Consider the following 11,263-nt stretch of genomic DNA (forward strand, 5'->3'; position numbering starts at 1 on the left):
GGGGTTAATCCCAAGGAAATTGGTCATCCAAAAATATATGTAGAAAAAAAGCCAGATGAAAGTGAAAAAAATCTGATGCAAAAAAAAAGAAATCTATTTTTGCCCATTAAATGTGTTTACATACTCCTGTGCAGCAGCAGCAGCAGCAGCAGCAGCAGCCTCAATTGTATTGCATTCTCCTTCGATTGCAGTGGGCCCCATTTAAGTCTGTGGACACCATGGACCTTAATTTTAAGGTCTTTTTTTAGATGGGGTGAGGCAGAGCGTGGTCTCAGTTCTTTTCATAAGGTTTTATAAAGTAATACTTATCCCTCACCTCCCACATTGAATTTGCACGCATTCGCCAGTAATTTGCGAAATTTTAAATAACTTGGATATAAGGAAATCTGAATTTTTTTTTTCCGTTTTGAATTGTGGGAGGGTTGCCCTGAAGTGCGGTTAAGATTTTAAAATGCACAGAAAAATACAACAAGGGAAGCACTCACCAAACATACACCTAAACACAAGTTATAGAAAGCCAAAACTCCTGCATGGTGTTGAGGTGAAGCTGAAAATCATTCACCAGTTTCAGATACTCTTCAAAACAATATTGTTTTTATTGGATAATATCTTTAACAAGGTGCATTGTTAGGGACCATTCACAACTACAACTGTATGCAGACAAGTTGTCTCTGGAATAGGCCCCAGAGTCAAAATTTAAAGGCTTTTTACAAGATCACACAGTCTTCTGTTGTCAAATAGTTAAAAAGACACCTTGCACCAGAGATTGTGAAAATCTAGTAATAACCTATATTTGTTCTGCTTTATTGTTTCGGTTTCCAAAGGTCATATACTTTTGTACTGTTGTTCGTAGACCCCCTCTTTACACAGCACAAAATTAGTTTCAAAGTTACTTCCTTCTTTAACACCAAATGTTTGAGTGTGAAGACTTATCTCAACCTAGGCTGTTAACTATTTCCTTACCTAATGATATCGCTGAAAAACAAAATGTAAGCATACCTTATAAATCTAAAAATGTTCATATATATATATATATATATATATATATCCTTCATAATGCTAAAATAGAAAGGGCCCTAATATAGGGGATTCTTTTTCTCCTTAAACTTATCTAAAAACATAAGGCTAAAATTAAGCTACCTTAATTCTTCAAAGTTAAGATACATTTCATATAACTGATTACAAAAGATAAATATAGAGATGTGTCAATGTAATTTTTCAGTGGTGAGAGAAAGTTGAGTATTAGTACTTTTTATACTGATCTTAAAATATCTATGCTTTTAACTGATGTATTAGATGGGAATTTCAAAAAATTAAGCAATCTGCAGGGATGTTACTCACTGTAGGCATACATACTAAACTAAGCAGGCATACATTCTAAACTAAGTGTACACACGATCATAAATATCATGATATCATCAAATTATATCATGGCATTATGACTTTACAATCATATGGAATATCTTGCTTAATCTGAAAAAAAACATAGTTTCTATCTTTATCTCTAGACTGAAACTGTGTCAAACAGCTAGCCACCCGTCATTCATTTTATATAGCCTCGGTTTATTTGTAACCTCAATACAGTTGGGGAAACAATATAAATTATCAGCTAGACAGATCTGTATCACAATGTTCTATTGTTTGCAAAGAACCCAAACAGAAGTTAAGGAAATAAATGAAAGGGAATCCTCAAAACTAAAACAGTGAACATAAAATGAAAATGAAAAACATGAAATGATTAGTGGCTGATAAATGTGACACATTGCCTGTCCTTCACATATTAACACCTTTTTGAAAATAAATTGATTATTCTAAGAAAAAAAAATAATATTCTGATAGTAAGCATAAGTTCAGAGAAATCAGCAATAAGGAGAGACAAAAATGTACAGAGAAAAGAGCTGTAAGTTAGTAAGGCTGGTGGCTTTCAATTTGGGACACAGAAAAAAAACACAGTGTCATTATTAAATAATACAATAATTAAGTGACATGTAAGGACAGTTAACTATATCTAAACTAATGGTCCAGGTCTTTATGTCTACTCACATACTTGTAAGGCAAGTGAGCTGGTGTGATATAAAAATGCCCCAGAACAATATTTCTTAAAAAAAAAATAAATGAAAGCGATTGTTGGAACTGCTTCATCACATGTCAGGATTATACAATGTTTCCTCTATGTCAAATTTATGAGACACACCTAGGAACAAAATATATAAAACATATCTATCATATGATCTGTTACTCAAGAGACCTTAGTAAAGACTAACCAAACATTATAGAGAACATGTCCTTGACTGGCACTGACATTATGAACATGTATACATAGTGTTAGATAAAATTAACTTTCATTATCTTTGGTAAATAGAAATAAAAAAAAGACTACTCTATCTTCTTGTTTTTTTTCTGATTTTTCTTCCTTAGTTTTTAATTTTTTTTCAATAAACCACTTTTGGGATCCTTGTGTTTTTGAAATTATAGTCTCGAATCGCATGTATAATTCAGATGCAGCCTTACATTGAAGCACACGTTTTTGGTGGTTTATTTGGGGTTACAGAGTCTACCATCTACTTAGTGACACTCTTCTACAAAAAAATGCATATCATTATAGTATAAATAAAGATTTTTTTAAAAAATAGTTTCTGATCCCTAAAGACCACAGATTTACACAGTGCATGTTATGTTGACTTTGTTACTGACTCAGTCAACAAAATTATGTCACCTTTTTACTAGTCTTCTGCAAAATCCAGGAACTTTACAAAAAAAGCTAGCAGGCAAGGTCCTCTTTACCTTGTATTAGTTTTTCTTAGTCTGTCAATCCTAGTTTTGTCATACCTTTTGGGTGTAAACAGTGTGTAAAGTGTTAATGCTATAAAAATAAAATATAAAACTAAAAAAGTATATGTAAAACATGATTTACTTAGAAGCCAGTATGAAAAATCCACATAATTATAAAAAGATTTTTGCAAATTTACTTCCTTTAAAAGGAAAATCTTTGAAATGTATGTGAAAGAGGTAGCGTAGTAAAATGATATTACCCAGATGTATGGAATAGTTAAATTGTAGAAACAAATTAATATAATGTGGTATATTTAGCTATGGTCAATACAGGCGAAAGAGCTTCTACTTTTAATTGCTGATGGCCATTAGCTGACCTTAATCGGTTGCGCTTTCTATTCACATCACACTCAGGTGCTTCGGTACATTGTTACTAAAGTAGATATATTAATATAATTCCTGAGCCAACAAAAGTTTTTTTATAAAGATATAAAACTCCAACAAAAGTTAAAAATATAGCCCTGTATAACAAATTAATATGTATTTAGAAGCTGTAGATGCACACTCACATTTGAAAAAAAACCATATTCAAATCCTCTCCCAATGAAGACCTCATATGTGACTCCTTGATGACAATTGACGTGTCATCGGGGTTAAATAAGCATAGAAAACAATTTAAAAAATGTAGGGGCCCCATATGGACGCTTCTATGAGTAGTCTTATTCACCTTATTAAAAGGCTATTTTGCCTTTCGTTGTTGTCGGCAATTGTGGGTTAAAAAAACTAATTAGAAGGCGATAAATGATCTGCTCGAAAGCTCAGCCAGTGCTTAAGTGCCTCTCTCCAGACCCTCCTGAGAACATTGAGCTCCCTTTGACTACAGGTACTGCAGCCAACCATGCTGGTCAATGGAGCCCACCTCACTTATCAATATGTGATCAGTGAAAAAAAAAATAAAAAAAATATATATATATGTACAAATAGTTAAAAAATACATATAAAATGTAAAAATAAAAAGACCCCAGTGATATCACCTTGACATCATTAGTGCAATCATCCAGTTCAAAGAAAATATGTCCAAAAAAGTAAAAAAAAAGTCCAAAGAAGTCTTTAGTCAAAGGTGATAACTTTTATTGGGCCAACACAGAAAGTGTTAGATGTAATGTTCTATATTTTAACACAAATTCACATAATATTGCAAATATTCTCCTGAGTTCATGTGTGTAAAAGTTATACTGATAGGTAAAGTTTTATTACATCTAATCATGTTTATTTGTAAAAAATAATGTGTACCAAGGACAAACATGAGACATTAATATAATATATAAAAACATTCCTCAATTTATCATGCAATTACTTGTGGGAAAGGTACTCGCTAAATATAGACGCAGAGGTACTGTATAAAACGGAACCGTATCCAGATGATGTTCATTCAGGGAATATGAAGTTTTGGCTGATCGGGGAAATTGCCCCCCCCTCTGATAGATGGAGGTTCTGGCGCCCTGTGTGGACTATTCATCTGGCGCCCTCCTTCTCACTACCTCCCCCCCGCTGCCCCTTCTCACTACCTCCCCTCTGCCCCTTCTCACTATCCCCCCTCTGCCCCTTCTTTCTATCCCCCCCTCTGCCCCTTCTTACTATCTACTCCCTCTCCCTACTTCTCATTATCCTCACTTACCTTGTTGCCAGAGTACTGCGGTGGGAGTGGGAGGTATCCGTCTTCCTGCTCTGCCGCGGTGCCGGCATTTCATGTTGAGTGCTGGAATATGATTATTGCGGCGCTCAACATGAAATGCCGGCACCGCGTCAGAGTCATGGAGAGTAAGGGGCGCTGAGCAGTTGCTGAAAACTTCACGAGCAACCGCTCGGCGCCCCTGCCCGGGAAATAAATTAAAGCATGGTTTTTTTGTTTTGACTTTATTTAACATAAAGGATGTTAAATAAAGTTTAAAAAACAAACAAACAAAAAAAACACGATGTTTTCATTTAAGTCCCGGGCATACAGATAAAGGGGATTTGACAACTGTACTTACCTCTGTTCTCCCTAACTTCCATGAGGAGTCTGGAGGTTAGAGGGTAGCTTCGCAGTGCATGAAACACAGGCTGAGGCCTTGTGGGCTAAGTGAGCTACATGTGTGTCTGTTATATATTATATATCTGGTATATATATATATGTAACACTTTTTACTTTGGGCCTGACATCCATCATAGTGTGTACACCCTGGCTGGCGCCTACAGGAGATCCTGGCCTCTGCATAGTGGAGAGTTAGGGGTTAATATGACCGTTTGGCAGTGCCTCCACCTAGTAATTACTCTAGGGAGTTAGAGTGTAGTGTACTAGGACACATATATATATATAACTCAAACACAAAGAATGTAAAGTTGTCAAACAGATGAACTCATGTATTAGTTTAGATCAGGAACCAACAGCATTTCAATAATATCAACAGGTATACAGCAAACAAAATATAGCTGAATCAAGCCCAGTCCAAATCACCTGCCTCCCCAAATAATTAGGAACCCAACCTTGTATAGTTATCAGTCCCCTGGGGTAACGTTGGTGCACATAGATGTTGGGGCCCTTGATGGAGGTAATACTTCCCTTGAAATGGGTAGTGATGGCCTCAATGCCTGTAACTAATCCTGAGTACCTTCCTCTGATATCTGGATCTGGTGCAGTCTGGCAGCTTTAGCTTCTGTAGGCCTTCTGCTGTATACTGGATTCAGTAATCCAACTGGAACCACATGGCAAGCTCACTGCAGCACATCTGCCTTCAGACACCTAGCAGCCTGACACAGGAGTCAATCAGCTAATCATAGCAGACTTGTGGGATTCTCAGCAACAGGGAAGGTACAGAGATCTCTTGGGGTGCTTTTTTCTGTAGAGACCAAGTCCCCCTTACTTTTTCCCCAGCTCAGCCACCTCCCATCTCTCTCTCTCTACTCCCCCAGGCCGTCTGGGGGAAGGACCTCACTTCCTATTGGCCCCAAGTCATGCCCAGTGCTCCAGTGATCACTCTCTGCCCAGGAAGTCTGTATCTATGGTAACTGGAGGTATATAGATACCAGGGTTACATTCTCCCCCCAGTCAAATTCTTGCCTTCCACTGGCAAGAAAAGGTAGGCAAAGTTTAACAGTAACATATAAATACACTTGAATAATTAACTAGATACATATACAGCATATATTTATCTGTAAATAAAGGAACTATAATTAAATTGGAGCATCACCAGAACCAAACACATCTGCAATGGCATACAACATATTAACCACTTTAGATTGTACATTATTAGAATATTCATAACTTGGTTCTCCCATCAAGTCATAAGTTACCGTGTTTCCCCGAAAGTAAGACAGCGTCTTACTTTCTTTTTATCCCTAAAAGCCCCACTATGTCTTACTTTCGGGGTATGTCTTATATTGGGAAAAATTTTTCGAATTTAATGCTTTCCTACCTTTCCTTTCTTCTTTCAGCTTCTTTTCCTCCTCTTCGCCAGTTCTTGTCTCCTTCCGGGTCAGAGGGCACGGACAGCGGTGGGCGCGGCTTCAGTGTTGTGCGCCGGGATCTGACAAGAAACCCCGGCGCACAACAGCTGTTGCCGCGCAGATCACAAGGGAGCGGTATCGGAGGTCATTAACAGACCTCCGGCTCCCTTGAGTGATTTTAAGCCGGGTTGAACCCGGCTTAAAATCACTCAAGGGAGCCGGAGGTCTGTTAAAGACCTCCGATACCGCTCCCTTGCGAGCCTGCTCCTCCAGCGGCGGACATTACTGTCCGTCTCTGGAGGGGTGCCGGGTGCCGCAGGTTGGCACCCCCTGGAGTGTGGCGCCCTGTGCGGTCGCACACCCCAAAGGTCGGCCCTGCTCTAAGGGGCCGGCCTTAGGGGTCTGCGGCCGCACAGGGTTTAAATAAAAACATCGGGGGTTTTTTTCAACTTTATTTAACATCCTCCATGTTAAATAAAGTTAAAAAAACTTTATTTAACATCCTCCATGTTAAATAAAGTTTTTTTTAACTTTATTTAACATGGAGGATGTTAAATAAAGTTAAAAAAAAAACCCCGATGTTTTAATTTAAATCCTGTGCGGCCGCAGACACGTAAGGCCGGCCTTGGTGGGGACTTCCCGGCCCCTTAGAGTGGCGGACCCGGTCGCAGGTGCGGCGGGCCTAAGGGGCAGGCGCCCCTTATGCCCTGCGTTAATGCGGCCGTAGGCCGTAGGCAAATCCCCCGTGTTTCCCCGAAAGTAAGACATATGTCTTACTTTCGGGGTACGGCTTATATTAGCTGACCCCTCTGAAACTCCCGATACGTCTTACTATCGGGGGTGTCTTACTATCGGGGAAACACGGTAGTAACCTAGGAGGATGCCTTAACCTTTGCCCCCTCTTCAACTCTCTCTGCGCAAATCCACAATTATCTTCTGTCTTTGTTCTAGACTCTCTATCGAGAAGGTTTTCAGCAGCTTGAGGATCTGGCTCTCCCACAGGTCTGGAAATTTCTCTCCCAGAGGCTGGAACAAAATTAGGACTTTCAGGATTTAATTGGGAAAGCACTGGAGACAAAGAACTAGGTTGTTCTTCAGAATTTTCTTGGGGTACAGTCCACCAATCTCTATCAGAAGTAAGCTCTGGTTCTCCTTGACTACTGTCTGTTAATTGAGGAGGGTCTGACTGCCCAGGTTCTACATCCTCAATCTGGTTGTAATCATTCTGTTGCCTTTCTGTTTCAACTTGACAGAGAGGCAGGAGATGGTTCCGATGCCAAACTTTTACTCTGCCATCAGCCCCTCTGATCTTGTAAACTGGAATATTTGGCAACTTAGTCACAACTTCAAATGGACTCTCTCTCCATCTATCAGCCAACTTGTGCTTGCCAGGCACTCCTAGATTGCGAAGAAGAACCTTGTCTCCAGGTAGTAGCTCCCGGTAGCGAACTTTGGCATCATAGCGTCTCTTATTGTTCTGATTTAATTTAGCAGCAGCCTCTTCAGCCAACTTATATGCTCTTTGCAAACTATCATTTAGGTTATTCACATATTGGAAATGGGAGGTATTGATCATACCATCTGATGATACACCAAAAGCAATGTCCAAAGGTAGCCTTGCCTCCCTTCCAAACATTAGAAAATATGGAGAATATCCAGTAGCTTCATGTCGGGTGCAGTTGTATGCATGCACCATAGCCTCCACGTGACGACTCCAGCTTCTCTTCTCTGGGTCTTTTAAAGTACCCAACATGTTTAAGAGAGTCCTGTTAAATCTCTCAGGAAGAGCATCTCCTTCGGGATGATAAGGAGTGGTTCGTGTTTTCTCAATCTTTAAAACCTTGAGTAATTCTTGAATCAATCGACTTTCAAAGTCTCTCCCTTGGTCAGTATGTAAACGATTTGGTAAGCCATAATGTATGAAGTATTTCTGCCAAAGAACTTTGGCTACAGTTATAGCCCTTTGGTCTTTAGTTGGAAAAGCCTGAGCATATCGGGTGTAATGATCTGTAATCACAAGTATGTTTCCTACTCCTGAAGTATCTGGTTCAATACTTAGGAAGTCTATACACACTAAATCTAAAGGCCCTGAACTCTTCAGGTGTCCCATGGGAGCTGCTCTAGTAGGTAGAGTTTTTCTCTGAATACATCTTAGGCACTTTCGACAGTGTTGTTCAACTTCTTCTCGCATACGAGGCCAATAAAACCGATCCTGCACCAGACCGTAGGTCTTATCTACTCCTAGATGCCCGTGATCATCATGGAGTGATCTCAGTACCATATAGCGAAATTTACGTGGTAATACCAACTGCTTCCTTCCAGGATGATCATGATACTGCACAACTCTATATAGCAAGTTTTCTTCTATTCTGAGTTTGCTCCATTCTCTTCTATATAATTCTCTAGGGCCTGCAGGCAATTGTTTTAGCATGTTAGCATTAGTTTCTTGTACAGCTTTTAATACCAGTCCCACCTCTGGGTCCCTTTCTTGAGCCTCTCTCTTCTCTTCTGGTCCTATTATGGACCATCTTTTTAAAGCCACAGTCATGGGCTGATACAAAGCAGCAGGAAGAACCTTAGGATGGCATCCCAGGGAATCAACCACTCTCAGTTCAGAGAAATTAACTCTGTCCTCTACTATCGTAGTAGTTTTACACATGGCCCTGATTCCAGGACCTGGGATCTCTTCCCATTCCTCATCTTCTGGAGTAGAGGGTAGTCCAGGCCGACGTGAAAGTGCATCTGCTCCAATGTTTTTGGGGCCTGGCTTATACTTCAGTGTGAATTGGTAGTTGGATAGAGCTGCCAGCCATCGATGTCCTGTAGCATCCAGTTTTGCAGTAGTCATTATATAAGTAAGGGGATTGTTATCAGTTCTCACCTCAAAAGTGACTCCGTATAGGTAATCATGTAACTTATCCACAATGGCCCACTTAAGCGCCAGAAATTCAAGTTTATGCACAGGGTAATTGCGCTCACTATCCATCAAGCTCCTGCTGATATACGCTACAGGTCTTAACCCTCCGTTATCAGGCTGATGAAGAACGGCTCCCAATCCTTCAAAACTGGCATCTACATGTAGAATATATGGTTTTTCTGGATCTGCATAAGCTAAAACTGGTGCTTCGGTTAGCCTCTTCTTTAAAGTATTAAAAGCCTCTTCACAACCAGGTGTCCACTTCTCACCAAAAGGAATTTTAGGGTGTGCCATTCTTTTCTCTACGTTCCCTGTTGAAGTCTTTAATAAATCATGCAGTTCTCGGGCAATTCGAGAGTATCCTTCAACAAATCTTCGATAGTACCCACAGAAACCCAAGAAAGAACGAAGTTCTACCACATTATTTGGCCTTGGCCAGTTGACAACGGCTTCCACTTTGGCTGGATCTGTGGCCACCCCCTCAGCAGATACAATGTGACCCACATAGGTAACAGATGTCCTTGCAAATTTGCACTTATCAAGAGATAATTTTAAACCTTCTTTCTGTAGTCTATCCAGTACTTTCACCAATCTGGCCTCGTGTTCTTCAGGAGTCTTTCCAAACACAATGAGGTCATCCAGATACACTAAGCACTCTTTAGGATTCATGCCCCCAATAGTCTTCTCCATAAGGCGTTGAAAGGTGGCAAGTGCCCCTGAGATACCTTGCGGCATTCTTGTAAACTGATAAAAACCTAAAGGACAGATGAAAGCGGTCTTCTCTTGATCATCAGCACTCATGGGTACTTGGTAATAGCCAGACCTCAAATCTAAAACACTGAACCACTTGTTTCCTGAAAGAGCATTCAGAAGGTCTTCAATTCTAGGCACGGTATATTGGTCTGGGATAGTTCTTTTATTCAGAGTTCGGTAATCCACACACAACCTGACAGATCCATTCTTCTTCCGCACAACTACTATAGGTGAAGCATATGGGCTACAGGATTCAGTGATTATTCCAGCAGTCTCCATCTCTTGTAGAACATTTCTGACATCCTCTACATCTCGTGGAGCAATTCTTCTTGATCGCTCTCTAAAAGGAGTGTAGTCATTCAATCGCATTTTATGCTGAGCACTCTTTGCACACCCTACATCCATCTCACCTTGGGAAAATACTGTTTCCCTTAGGAGTAATTTAGACTTAAGGCTCTCTTTCCATTTGGGTGGTAAAGATGAATCTCCTAAATCAAAACTCAAAGCAGCAGGAGTAGGTTGCACTGACATTGCACTCACGTGGTTATATGGAGTCACTTCCTTAATAGCATAGATTAAAGCCAGTTGTTGATTAGGCATGATTTCTACTGGATGAGGTGAGAAATTTCTGATTGTTACTGGGAATCTCTTAGGATAGCCGCAACCCCAATCTTGTACCTCAGGCACCACTGTCCACCCTACAGCAGCATCTTCTCTAGGAGTTGACTCCAAAGAGAAATAGCGATCACCTTCATCTCTCTCTGGATAGCCAGCTATAGCGTGCAGAACTTTAACATGTCCAGCAGGTATAATTACAGTTCTTCTGCTCTTGTTGTAGCAATATCCATGTTTACCTTCAGCAGTCAGTTTACTACACTCTCCTTTTAGTACAGGATATAGATCTAACCGTGTTAAATCTTCTTTTTTTAGAAAGGCTCTGAACAAATCCTGCACTACCTCTGCGTTAGTACCAAGAATTAAAGGAGCACTTGGACAATCACCTGGTTCAGGACATATTAAGGCTTCCACCTCCATGGGACATGCTGCTCCTGTATTAAGCGGAGGAATCACTATTTTGACCTTTATGACCCCATGCACAGGGTATGCTTGTAAACTCAAGCCCCATAAGGTTATTTTGTCTTTTGTTTGCATTGGCAAGTGTCTCAGGTGACGATTGTAAAATGATCTGTAGATAATGGTTACTTGAGATCCAGTATCTATTAAGGCTGACGCAAAGATCCCATTGACTAGTACCGGTATTATAGCTTTTGGGCCTATCCTGGTAGTTAAAGAATGACTATATGCTCGTTTTGTAGGTCTTTTCCTTCTTGCCTT

The sequence above is a fragment of the Sceloporus occidentalis genome, unplaced genomic scaffold (assembly GCF_023333645.1).
Source record: "Sceloporus occidentalis isolate IW3139 unplaced genomic scaffold, rSceOcc1.0.p SCAF_17, whole genome shotgun sequence".
NCBI lineage: Eukaryota > Metazoa > Chordata > Lepidosauria > Squamata > Phrynosomatidae > Sceloporus > Sceloporus occidentalis.